The sequence below is a fragment of the Dermacentor andersoni genome, chromosome 11 (assembly GCF_023375885.2).
Source record: "Dermacentor andersoni chromosome 11, qqDerAnde1_hic_scaffold, whole genome shotgun sequence".
In the NCBI taxonomy this organism is placed as follows: Eukaryota; Metazoa; Arthropoda; class Arachnida; order Ixodida; family Ixodidae; genus Dermacentor; species Dermacentor andersoni.
Genome location: NC_092824.1, coordinates 18,229,138 through 18,242,774, shown reverse-complemented (window position 1 = coordinate 18,242,774; position 13,637 = coordinate 18,229,138). Strand labels below are relative to the sequence as shown.

At 46.5% G+C, this 13,637-nt stretch overlaps 1 protein-coding gene and 1 long non-coding RNA gene across 2 annotated transcripts in view; one reads left to right on the top strand and one right to left on the bottom strand.

The window, feature by feature from the left end:
* Positions 1-13,637, top strand: part of Pur-alpha (Purine-rich binding protein-alpha) — a 291,757-nt gene that overhangs the window by 65,991 nt on the left and 212,129 nt on the right. The window lies entirely within an intron of this gene.
* LOC126517384 (uncharacterized) lies at positions 5,188-12,847 on the bottom strand. Its single transcript, XR_007596176.3, has 4 exons — positions 11,956-12,847; positions 10,861-10,965; positions 8,046-8,190; positions 5,188-5,297 (listed from the first exon to the last, which is right to left on the bottom strand). It is a non-coding gene; the product is annotated as an uncharacterized lncRNA (long non-coding RNA).

Below are 13,637 nucleotides of genomic sequence, written 5' to 3'. Positions count from 1 at the left end.
TCGTCGAAGTGCGCAAGTACGGGCGGCGACTGCATGCGTCGTTTGAGTTCTTGAAATGCGCCGGCCTGCGGCGTTTCCCACTTGAACTCGACGTCACATTTAGTTAGCTTTGTCAGCGGCTCAGCGATGCGTGAAAAGTCCTTGACAAAGCGCCTATAGTAGGCACACATGCCAAGGAATCTGCGCACTGCCTTCTTGTCGGTTGGCTGCGGGAACTTTGCGATGGCAGCTGTCTTCTGTGGGTCGGGGCGTACTCCTGATTTGCTGATCACGTGGCCTAGGAACAAAAGCTCATCGTAAGCGAAACGGCACTTTTCCGGCTTCAGAGTGAGCCCTGATAACTTGATGGCTTCTAACACTGTTGAGAGCCGCCTAAGGTGATCGTCGAAATTTCCGGCGAAGACAACGACGTCATCCAGGTAAACAAGGCACGTCTGCCACTTCAGTCCGGCTAACACCGTGTCCATGACGCGCTGAAACGTTGCAGGCGCCGAGCACAGTCCGAATGGCATGACCTTGAACTCGTAGAGGCCGTCTGGCGTGATGAAGGCAGTCTTTTCGCGATCTCTCTCGTCGACTTCTATTTGCCAGTAGCCAGACTTGAGGTCCATCGACGAGAAGTATTTAGCGTTGCAGAGCCGATCCAATGCGTCGTCTATCCGTGGAAGGGGGTACACATCCTTCTTCGTGATCTTGTTCAGTCGACGATAATCGACGCAGAAGCGTAGGGTTCCGTCCTTTTTCTTTACCAGGACTACAGGAGAGGCCCACGGGCTTTTCGACGGCTGGATGATGTCGTCGCGCAGCATTTCGTCGACTTGTTGTCTTATAGCTTCGCGTTCTCGCGTCGAAACTCGGTAAGGGCTCTGGCGTAGTGGTCGAGCGCACTCTTCGGTTATTATGCGATGCTTTGCGACTGGTGTTTGTCGAATCCTCGATGACGTCGAAAAGCAGTCTTTGTATCGTCGAAGCAGACTTCTGAGCTGTTGCTGCTTAATCACAGGGAGACTTGGATTTATGTCGAAGTCTGGCTCGGGAACTGCGGTCGTCGGGGTAGCTGCAACAGAATCCGAGAGGACAAAGGCATCGCTGGTTTCCTGAATTTCCTCGATGTATGCGATCGTCGTGCCCTTGTTGATGTGCTTGAACTCCTTGCTGAAGTTTGTCAGCAACACTTTCGTGTTTCCTCCGTGGAGTCGAGCGATCCCTCTTGCGACGCAAATTTCACGGTCGAGCAGTAGATGTTGGTCGCCTTCGATGACGCCTTCTACGTCAGCGGGTGTTTCGGTGCCGACCGAAATAACGATGCTGCAGCGAGGCGGGATGCTCACTTGATCTTCGAGCACACTCAAGGCGTGGTGACTACGAGGGCTCTCCGACGGTATCGCTTGATCTTCCGACAGCGTTACTGACTGCGACTTCAGGTCGATGATTGCGCCGTGTTGGTTCAGGAAGTCCATGCCGAGAATGACGTCTCGTGAACACTGTTGCAGGATAACGAAGGTGGCAGGATAAGTCCGGTCATGAATGGTTATTCTTGCCGCGCAGATTCCAGTCGGCGTGATGAGGTGTCCTCCAGCGGTCCGAATTTGAGGGCCTTCCCATGCGGTCTTAACTTTCTTCAACTGGGCGGCGATGTGTCCACTCATTACGGAGTAATCAGCCCCTGTGTCCACTAAGGCGGTAACTGCGTGGCCGTCCAGAAGCACCTCGAGGTCGGTGGTTCTTTGTCTGGCGTTGCAGTTAGGTCTTGGCGTCGGATCACGGCTGCGTCGCGTTGACCTGTGGCTGGTATGTGACGTCGTCAGGTCGTCTTTCGTCGTCGCATTCTTTCTTTCCAGACTTCGTCGGGACGGTGGCGTGTCGTTATGTTGTCGAGGTAGTTTCTTCGGCGTCTTCGTCGGCGGCGGAGGGTCTTCGTCAGTTCGACGGACAGCAACCGCACCTCCATCGGTTGCTGCTTTTAGTTTTCCGGATATGGGCTTGCTGACCGGTCCCGGGCTGGGCCAGTGAATGGTCGGCGCTGCGGCGACAGGTAGCGGCCTGGTGATGGCGAACGCGACGGTCGTCGAGAGCTCCACTGAGTAGCCGCGAGATAGTCAGCGATATCGCGAGGGCGTTCACCTTGCTGCGGGCGCGGAGCGTTGACGGCGAAACCTCGCAGTCCCATCTCCCGGTATGGACATCGTCGGTAGACGTGACCCGCTTCTCCGCAGTGGTAGCACAGCGGGCGGTGGTCAGGAGCGCGCCATACGTCTGTCTTCCTCGGGTAGCTGCGCTGGGCGACGGGTGGGCGTGCTGGCGGCGGGGGTGGTCGACGGAATTGCGGCGTTACAGGGCGCTGTCGCGGTCGCGGAGGAGGACCTTGACGGCGTGCGACGGCGGCGTAGGTCATCGCTTCTGGCTGGGGTTGCGGTAATTGAGGTTGCACCTCCGGAACCCCAAGCGACCGCTGAACCTCATCTTTGACGATGTCAGCGATCGAGGCCACTTGAGGCTGCGACGACGGGAAGATCTTCTGGAGCTCCTCTCGTACGACTGCCCTGATAGCCTCGCGCAGGTCGTCGGAGGCCAGCGATTGAACGCCGGCATAGTTTGTAGAGTTGGTGCGGCGGTCGAATTGCCGGTTGCGCATCTCGAGTGTCTTCTCGATGCTAGTGGCCTCGCGAAGAAAATCGTCGACGGTCTTCGGTGGGCTTCGTACCATACCGGCGAAAAGTTCCTCCTTTACACCACGCATCAGTAGCCGGACTTTCTTTTCCTCGGACATTTCCGGGTCGGCGTGGCGGAATAGGCGGCTCATTTCTTCCGTAAAGATGGTAACGTTCTCGTTTGGTAGCTGCACTCGGGCGTCCAGCATAGCTTCAGCCCTTTCCTTGCGCACGACGCTTGTAAAGGTGCGCAGGAAGCCGCTACGGAACAGGTCCCACGCTGTCAAGGTCGATTCCCTGTTCTCAAACCAAGTTCTGGCGGCGTCTTCTAAAGCGAAGTAGACATGCCGCAGCTTGTCGTCGGAGTCCCAGTTGTTGAACGTCGCGATGCGTTCGTAGGTCTCCAGCCATGATTCCGGGTCTTCAGTCGCTGCTCCATGGAAGGTTGGTGGGTCCCGAGGTTGTTGTAGGATAACGGGGGACGCTGGGGCAGCCATTGGGGTTGTTTTGACCACGATCTTCTTTGTCGACTCAGGTAGAAGTCCGTGCTCTGGGGGCAGTCCTTGAAGTCTGCGGCTAGCACGCTGGTCTTGGGCGATGTTGGTTTTGTCCTCGGGCTTCGGGCTTGGATCGCGGCTTTGCGGGGGCGTTCGGTACATGAACGCACTAGCACCTCCACCAGATGTCACGTGGTGGTGACGTTAAGAACACAGTAGCAATACTGTGAAAGGCAGAACTAGATTTTATTGGGCGAACCTGTGCCCACAAAACAGGCTACACTTATAGCACAACGAAAGCAGCGAACACAGTCGGCGATCGTCGGAAATCTGATCAGGGAAGCAAGCGCGTCGGCTTTTATACAGCAGGCGTCGAATGTTCCAGACTAATCGCTCGGACCCGCGCGCCTTCCACAATGTTCTACACCATTCGCGTCACACGATGAAATCAGATAGCACAACGTTCGGCGACAACAGACAGCCGGGTAGAAGCATCGATAACTTTCCAGAAACTTCGGATACATGCAGGCGCGCCCCGCGCTGTGCGATTGCATTTGTTAGGTGGCGAAACGTGGTCGCCAGATAAGTACACGTGTCAATATATTTCTTTCATATGTGACGTACTACTTCGGGGTCGCGGATGCTAACAGTGAGAGAAGTCTAGCATTCGTAGCGTTTCCTCCTGTGTATGAAAGGAAGTATAGAGGGCGTGTTCCAGAACGATTCGTTTCGCGATTGTGCGCCCTGGAGCGTTCTCGACCTATCACTTTTGGGGATGCGATCACTCGGGGATGCGATCACTCGGGGATGCGATCGCTTTCTGAGATACGATCTCTTCGCAATCCAAGCGCGCCACAACGACAGCGCCACCTACGCAGGTATCGTAACCTGCGCCGGTGATTTCAGATGTCAGGCTTTGTCGGTCGCTACCGCTGGCTTTAATTCGCAGGTCCACTCAAAGAGGGTGTAGAGGGCGCCGCGCTCGTAGAGTCCCTGCATAGGCTCGCCAGTACACGCTCCCACACATTAACAACAATAGAGACTTTTAGCCATAATGATAATGCCTCATAATCAGTTAGTATAGTTTTAGCCACGTAAAATGCCAGAACTTAACTTTCTTCACAGGTGCGTATAACAGTTCGTAAGTTGGAATCAACGTTTTGTGGCGGTTTGCGCGTCACATCCCTACTAGAAAATCCTATTTGTTTTCAAACGGGTTTCATCAAATAGGGTTATGGAACGGGACCCCGTTTGATCCTGTTCAGTCCTGACCTGTTTAAATCCTGTTTATTCCTGTTTAAACCTGACCCGTTTAAATCCTGTTTAAACCTGACCCGTTTAAATCCTGTTTGATCCTGACCCGTTTAAATCCTGTTTAATCCTGACCCGTTTAATCCCGTCCTATCTAACCCAGACCTGTTTGCCCCTATTCAGACCTATATTTTGCTGCATTCATACCTGGTCCTTTCAGAATGGATTGATGTTGCTTAATATAATTTACTCTTAAACCTATTTTGTACATTTGTGTATTTGCGATCAGCATTGAAGAGAAGTATATCTGCATTATGTTTGCAACAAGAATGCCACTTTCACATGTAGGTTTGCCTGGTACATTGCTTGATACGAAGATAAACACAATTTTCGGCATAAATTGATTAGCACTACCAACACTGATGTGATACATCATGAACAAGTTTTGTATGACCCACGAGTACGTTCTCTATGTATGACCTACAAGAAAATGCACCTTGAAGAAGACTGTACCTCATTTTCATATTTACTACTAGTATGCAAATGTAATTCTTGCAGATTTAGTATTTGTTCGATTACTTGTACTCGTTTTAATGCAGTGCTTTTTGTTGTAATGGTTTGTTCACAAATCCACAGTAAAGCGTAATTTTGGGGTGAAAAATGTCAGGCAAAGTATTGGCATGTACTTGTAAGTGAAAAAGACAAGTATACTTTACGTAGGTATTTCTGTACAACAACTTGAGCTTTCATTAAGCCTGAAGTCATCCGGCTTAAAAAAAAGCATGTCATAAATGTCCCAAGCACTGTTTATTGGACCTTCTAACGGTATTTCGATGCATCCAGTCTGCCGAGAGAAGACCGCTGGAGTGGGTTGCTTGGGTGAGAGCGAGCAGGGCACCTGAAAAAGTAAAGCCAATAATTTATCTTGACTCATGCAACAGGTTGGCACATAGGCAAATTCGCCTATGTTCCCACAGATAAGAAAGGTTCAGCATTCCGGTCATAGGAGATAATGACTAAATCTTATTGAAAAATATGTGGTTTCATGCAATGCCTATGTTTCAAGGGAACATGGAGTACTGTGGGAGAATAAGCTGTCATAATTAGCAGGCGATTGAAGCAAGTGTTATAGGAAAAAGATGGACACATCGTTTGATTAGCAATAATTACTAGTATTGAAGCAACAGAATACAAACATGAAATACCTTTAAAAACAACACCGACAGGTTGAGATAATAAATTATTCAGAAACTAAACCCTTCTGCCAGCAAAATACCGTAGTGTACTGGCTTTGACATTGCGCTGCTCAGGCAGAGGGCGTGGGATTGAATCCCGGCCACAATGGCTGCATTTAGATGGCAGGGAAATGCCAAAACCCCTATGTAAGGTCTATTGGGTACACGTTAAAGGAGACTAGGGATCCCGCCAACTTGAAGTTATAAAAACCGGGGTAAATTTCGAGATAAGCAAACTCACAAAAGTAGAAGGCCCTGGCCATGCGAAGACCATATAAAGCCTTTTAAGGTAGGTGCCAGCAGCCGCAAAATTTCTTGCAAAAGCGAAATATAGCAGAAGCGGTATTTTTCCGTAGATCACTTTTGCAAGGTATTTTACAACTTGACACCCGACATGTTGGGCATCTACGGGCAACAGCAATTCTTGCACAGATCATAGCAAACACTGTTGCACCTAGGTATACATAGACACATAGGTACAGGTACAGTCGCCGACTGATTTTCCGGACTCCGAAAATTCGGACTTGATTACTCGGTCTGCTTCACGGCACCGCCATTCTCCCCATGGACCATAATGTATAACAACTTCCGAAAGTTCGGTCGCCTTGCAACCTCTCGTCTGATTTTTCGGACACTCCTTGAGCCAGCTTGATCGAGAGCACCATGCACCGACTCTGACCGTTGCATGGTTCTACTTGCTGAACGACATTTTTGTTTTGAACGGAGCCTCCTTGCTGCCCCACGAAGTGGCGCTACTGCAAATCCCTGCTCATCATCATCGTCTCTGCCTGGTTTGTAGCTACAGCAGTTCCGGTCTCAGCTTAGTATGCCATGTCAAGACAATCCAGCAGCTGATTTGTTTGTTTCTTCGTGCACGACGCTGCGAGTAGGCCAGGTTTTTTGTTTGTGCAACTGATGTCGGCGTGACGATGTTTGATGAAGCAAGATGGGCCAATTCATTCCACTAATATCTAGAATAGCTACCTGTAAGCACCACCTACCTTTCAACAACATTTGCAAAGCAGAAAACCTCATCCTGAAAAGTCTGCACATGACGACATCGGTAGCATCATCAGCGTGGGGCCTCAAGATAATTCGGCAAGCCAAGAAATTACTGATAGCACGAGTGCAAGCATGCCAACAGGAAATCAGTGGCTGAATAATGCACCTTCTACCAATTGGTAGACAGTGCATTTTCGCAAAGCCCTAACTATAGCAGATCATTGTTCAGGAGTTCCCGAATGCACAACTCTATGCCATTTTCACACAGACTCTAGGGAAGCACCTCAGCACAGTTGCAAGAAAAAAAGCTAGATGCCCCAAGAGAAATGAGCCCACTCAAGCCATGGAAGTTGTGTTTACCTTGTCTTCCTACAACTACTCAAAACCTAGGACTGCTGTTTTGCACAAGGGAACAAACGTCAACATTGGTGCCTCGCCCAACACAAGTGGTCTGCGCTGTAGAAGGTGCCATAAGTCAGCCCACAGATGAGGCCCACACCAGTGCTGTCAGTGTGCTGTACAAATTGCAGAAGCACAGCCTACAAGCTTGTCTGCCTTAGTGTGATCGCACCAATGAACGAAAACTAACGAATCAAGTTTGTTTCGTGCCGAGAACAGTTGCCTCATGCTGGCTTGGTTTGTTGTGTAGGCATGTAAATAATGAAAAGGCCTGCATCACTATCTCTGAAAAAAAAATCATGTAACAAAGCACGTACAGTACACAGGTGCAGTGTCTATCACATACCATTTCGTGCAGTAGAGGCTACATCGGATAAACCGGCCAATGTATAAATGACTGGCAGCGTGACCAAGCAAACTTGATGCATGGGTCAGTTAGCAGTGGTAGTGCACTGCTCTCGGCGCACATGCACCTATGTTTGAAAGCTGCTTGATCGTGACAAAATATAAAGACAAAAGTGCTGGAGAGATATCTGAGGCTTTTCTTATATGTGTGACGAGGAACCTAGCGCTAGCTCCCCATGCAGAGAATTACTAGACAGTGAGACTGCTTCTTATCATTGTAAAACAAGTGTCACGCTCACCATGTTTCTGTGCGAACAGCATGTATTCAGATCTATTCTCCCCCTTTCACCTTTTGCACAATATCACTGTGCGAGCAATAATACTGAACTGTTAGTAGCACTCTGTCCTGTTGCCTCCTTTCTTTCCTTGTGAATTGTGCGCTAAATAAGGCTTTTTTTGGTGAAAGAGTGCTAGTTTAACGCATAAACTAGCGCCATCGCACTTTGCAATAAAGGACTGTTATAATTCTCTAAAAATTTGTCCATGCAGAACAGTGTCAAAAGAACACCTTAAAGAAAGAACATGAGTGTATCTATCATAAAGACCAATCCTTGTCTTTTTTCCTTAACATAATTTTCAATACCGATATTGAAGTACAAGCTCACCATATTATATCACCTTGTCAATGAAGCAAGGCACAATGGTGCCCAACTGTCGCGGGACCAACTTGGATGTGGAGATCAGCGCAGATCAGCAACATAGCATGGTCTGCTTACACTTCTTCTCCAGGTCCAGCCATACCTACAGCAGCTATAAAACAAGTGAGCTTAGAATCACAAGCGAAACAATAAAAAAAGTGACACTGAACAAAGCAACTTTCGTTAAGCATAAATAGGATCGAAATGCTGACATTATGCCCATAAGTAACTTCACTTTGAGCAACAAAGCATCCAATTTAAGAAAGATTATATGTATCAGCTATCTATGTGAGAAAGATTAATCGAACGCCCTCTATTTGCCATACCTCTCCCCTTATGCATGGATGTCTCCCTGACTGAGTGAGCTGATCCCAGGTATAGTGTAATTAAAGGTTGTCACTTGGTGGGCCAATCCCGATACCATTGCATGACTTGTACAATAATTTTAATGTGTTGTAATGCTGGCCATCCTGCAGGCACTGCAACATTATAGCACCCATAAGGCTAATGGTATTACCTGATAAGGTTAACTAATAGGTGTCCCCAGAAGCATAACTCGGCATGTATACTCGGAGGCCATTATTATAAGAGAAGCAATGGCAGAGGTGAAGCTTTATCCTGTGCCATATGCAAAATGGCCGAGCACGCCCAGCTTCTGGTTACATTCTCACTTGTGACCACTGCAACAGGCTGACTGACATGCGTAACCAGCAGTTTGTAGGACCACATTTTCACACCCTGCAATTTGTTTTACATCTGAAGAGGTCAGCCTCAAGCTCCATGATGCGCTGCACTCAAGAAGCATTATAAACTGGCAACATTTAAATGCTATGCTGCATGGTTTGTTGCATGCTTTAGGAATTTACTTATTTATTATACACATAGCTCATAGGCTCCAGTTGGAGTATTGCATGAGGTGGCAAGAAAACAAATTCTGAACAAGGAGAACATTCAACAAAACAAGTCAGACCAAAGAAGAAAAAATAACATACTCTCCTAATGGGACTATGTATCTGGCAGCTAGCTTCTAAAAAAGACAATTAGGAATCTTTTACTACTGGTAGCGCTTTAGGGGATGGAATGTAGAATTCCAAGCTTCATACACTTTTAAGCCACCTTTCGTGGCTTTTTGTTTTGAACTCCTATTCTCTGTACTATTATAGAAATGAATACCCCCTCCAAAATAAAACAAAGAAAAACATGTAATGCACAGTAATGTAACACAATAATGTAATGCACAACAGTGAATACTTAGAAAAATGTAATTAAGAACATGGAGTCTATGTGGGCACAGATGTTAGAAGTCTACATGAAAGCATAATAATAAAGGTGGGCAAAGCATTTATGCTTTTGTCGGGCAAGCTGCAGCAAGACATACAGGTAAAGCATGCCTCACAACACAGTCCCTAAAAATATCTGTCACAATACAGTGAGTAGGTATATCATGCATATCTACAATAGCTCCTAATTATATTTAACTCGGAGGGGGCTACCTATGTAACTTGATCAAACTGAAGGTGGGCCAAATTCTAAATATACGATTCAAGTAGACAGAAAATGGACGTTATGAAAATGCATCTACAGCAAAAGTGTTGTACATTATTGTTGTACATTATGTCATACCTGCCAACCTGTGAACATAATATTTTGTAAAAATGCTGCAGACACTAAATTCTTTGTTGGGGACATAGCACACATTATTTTAAAGCTTGCTCTCAGCACCCCCATTGTTGCATACACACACACATTATTAATAAAGGGAAAATCGCACATCTACCCGCTCGTAGCAATTGCTACAAAAGAAACCCGTACGGATTCCTCGAAAGGAAAGCCTCACAATTGAAAAAAAGAAACCGTCCAGGTCTGGGACTCAAACCCGGGACCACCGCCTTTCCGGGACAGCCGCTTTACCATCTAAGATAACCAGGCAGCTAGCAGATGGCCGGGCCAAGTCGAATTTGTCGACAACATGAAGCAAAGGCAAGGGTCTGACGTAATAGTTCTGCGGAAATGCGCAAGGTGTAGAGAAGTAATTAATAAAGGAGAAAAAAATATTATGTCAAACCCTTGCTTTTGCTTCGCGTTGTCAAGTAATTCGACTTCGCCCTGCCATGTGCTAGCCAGCTGGTTATCTCAGATGGTAGAGTGGCTGCCTCGGAAAGGCGGTAGTCCCGGGTTCGAGTCCCGGACCAGGACGAATTTTTCTTCAACTGTGCGGCTTTCCTTTTGAGGAACACATACAGGTTTCCTTTGTTGCAAATGGTACGAGCGGGTGGATGTCTGATTTTCCCTTTATTAATTACTTCTCTCCACCTCGTGTGTTTGCGCAGAACTATTACGTCACACACACATTATCAACCATTATTTAACTTGTCGTGCAGCACGAAAAGCAGCAGCGAACTTGAAACCAGTAACTGACAACATTTTTTTTTAGATTACAGAGCTTTACGCTGCTTCAGGAATTTATCTGACTAAACTTCCTAAAAGCACGTGCCCCTCTGATGTTCTCGTTAGAGATATTGCATCGCTAATAATAAAGCAGTACAAGTACCATTATAATTAATTTTTTACATGCATTTTAACAATGTCATACCGTCAATCTCTCAACAGCTTTAAAACATCTTAACCAACACAACTTCATTGTCTTTCTAAAATGACATTAATAAAATTGTAAAATGAGCCCACATTTGTAAACCCACGAAAAATTCAGGAGTTTCCAAACATGAATGATACCAACAAAATCTGCAGCTCTTGTAAGTGGCAGCAACTGCTTTGCACACACCTTGTCACAGCATGCACATCAGGTACTTTTCCGTGCTGTTGAGGCTGCAGAAGTGCCGCAAGTGCATATGTGGAGGTGCCTCTGGTTCACAAAATCTTGCCATCCCTAAACAATAATAAATACTTATTTATTGTAATCCCTGCTGAAACTGCAAACTTGTGATATAAAAAGATCACGTCATATTTTGAAAAAAGTCTCATACAACCAGTTACATGAAGCTGCAACTGGTTGTGCAAATATCTGATTGTAACATCACAGGCGGTTAAATAACACGTAAATCGAACTGTAGAGAACATGAATCTACTATGAAAAGGTTCACACAAACGTACAGCTGTATAACGTGAAATGTGAATTGTACTATCAAAAAATTCCTTAGGACATGAAAAGCGTTCCAAAACCTAACTTGTCTATGCGGCGCAACAAAGCACTGCTCCCAAAGGACGATGCGCTTAAAATTACAACAGACCACCTCATTTCTGGAGAGACAATACAGAAAAGAGAAAGATTTTTCGATTAAAAAGAAACATTGCTTATGTAATTTCGGCTTCTCTGCTAGATCGGAATCCTTTACAAGTACACGAAAACACACAGGACACTAACACACGTCATCTGACGACACACTATAAACAGAAGAATTTCCATACAAGCTAAAAATCTGGCCATGCGTCGACGAAGAAATCGGGTGCTATCTCGCGCAGCCGTTAGCTGTGACGACGACACATCGACGTACTACTTCTAGAAATGACTATACCATTTCTTAATGAAAAATTATGTACACAAACAGTAACTTTCTTTGCTTGAATTTTTGTGCCCATTTAGATCAAAGAACCACCCGCGCTAGCGTGCTTCATAGGTGAAAGTAAATAAACCACAGATAGAGCTGTTGGTAACATGAATACGTTTTAGGGCAATTTCCATGGAACTTTTTGCTAAATGTGCACTGCGACATGAAGAACAACCATTTGAAAAGCACATTTATAATTCTTGCTGCTTTACAAATCCGGATCCGGTTGTTGTACGGATCTTGCGATACGTACAACAACGCACACTTCACGAACCATAGACAGGAAGAATGCGCGCAAGCGCCGGACTTACCTTTCTAGGCGTACTCGGAAAACGCTCCTTTTAGCGTCACAGGTGCCGCGGCATCGACTGCACCAACGGTCCTTCCGGCGCACACACTGTTGAATTGCGGATCAACTACAGGACGTAAGAGCACAACTTTCACCAAATTCTTCCGTACAGCGCGATACGATGCGACAGTGCCAGAGGAGGAGATCCTGTTCATGAGCCCGGAACAAAGGAAGCGCGAAGGGTCATATCTTCGACATCGGCGCACCACACGAAGGATACTGCGGGCTACATTACGCGGTCCCAGGGGTTTTGTGATTCTCAATGCATACAAAATGCACCACAATTTCTCTCGGCACAGCGTACACACGATTAAACAACTACATCGGACGGCGTCAATGCAGCAAGCACTCACATGTGGCGACAACTGAGGACGGCAAAATAATATCACCTGTAACTTTACCGGCGCTACCTGTGCTGCCATCTGTAGGCCGCCACCGAAAGCGACCGTGCTTTCGGTGATCTCATGGATGGTGACGGCGTTGTATTTCGATGTTATGCGAGTCGTACAGCGTCTTGTACGACGTGTTTCAGCAACGTTGCTTTTAATAGAGAGGACAGCAATCTGCGTATACGCCGTAAAGACGTCTCAACCACTTGAAAAACACAACAGCAAATTTTCAGTCTGTCGTATTTTGGGACGTTGTGACTGTCGTTCTGTTCTCTGTAGTGTGACGCCCTGTAGTCGAAAATTCTGTAGTTCCTGATCAATATTTGATTAAAAATTGACAGAGGTCATTTTAAGGTTATGTAAAATTATTAATACGAAATAAAATAAAAAAATAAAAGTAGAAAAAAAAATGCCTTTTGTCTAGGATTCGAACTTTGGACCTGACGGTTCCGAGATAAGCATCTTACCACTGCACCACGCCGAACGTCACTGCTGGCGTATGTTAAAGCTATGTCAAGAGCGTAAATTGCTGTCTGGGTTGCTGTTTACATTTGCATTTTAAAAGCCACGATGCGCTTTCACTTCACCGCGTCAACTGCCGCATCTCTAGATGAGCAAAAGTGTTGTTACCATCGACAGGTACATCGTGGAGTGCTAGACCATCGATTTTTCTGTAACGATATCCATATTTCATACGAAATTCAGAAACAGACAACGGTGACCGGGGACACTGAGGGTTGTTACTGCTAATTTCGACAGTTGTCTCTTGCTCTTTACACTTTTGAGCTCGCATATAATTCGTGTGTTCAATACAATATAGCTACATAAACACTCGTGGGTGAGTCTTCATCTCGACAGAATACTGGCTTCTCACGGCAGCGCTGTACCAGATTAATGAGACCCGAGCGAGACAGCTTTTCACGCAACTTTGTGGAACAATCCAAAACTTCTTTCCCGCTTCGCATATGCTTGTGCAATATTTCTGGGAAATTAACTAATGTGTCAGTGTAACCGCACATGTAAGTCCACAGGCCTGTGTGCCCCATCTTACCAAATAAAACAAAACGGATACGCAGCCATTCCCGCAGATGGTATGATTTTGATCAGCGGCCGATTTTGAGGAGGCCGGTAGGGCGTTGCTGGTGCCGCGTCGTCACGGCACAATTATAACAATTGGCAACGTCGACTTTAATGCCGGTGTCGGTGCTATCGGTACTGCCGGCTCCAAAGAAGCACGATTGAATACCGCGCAAGA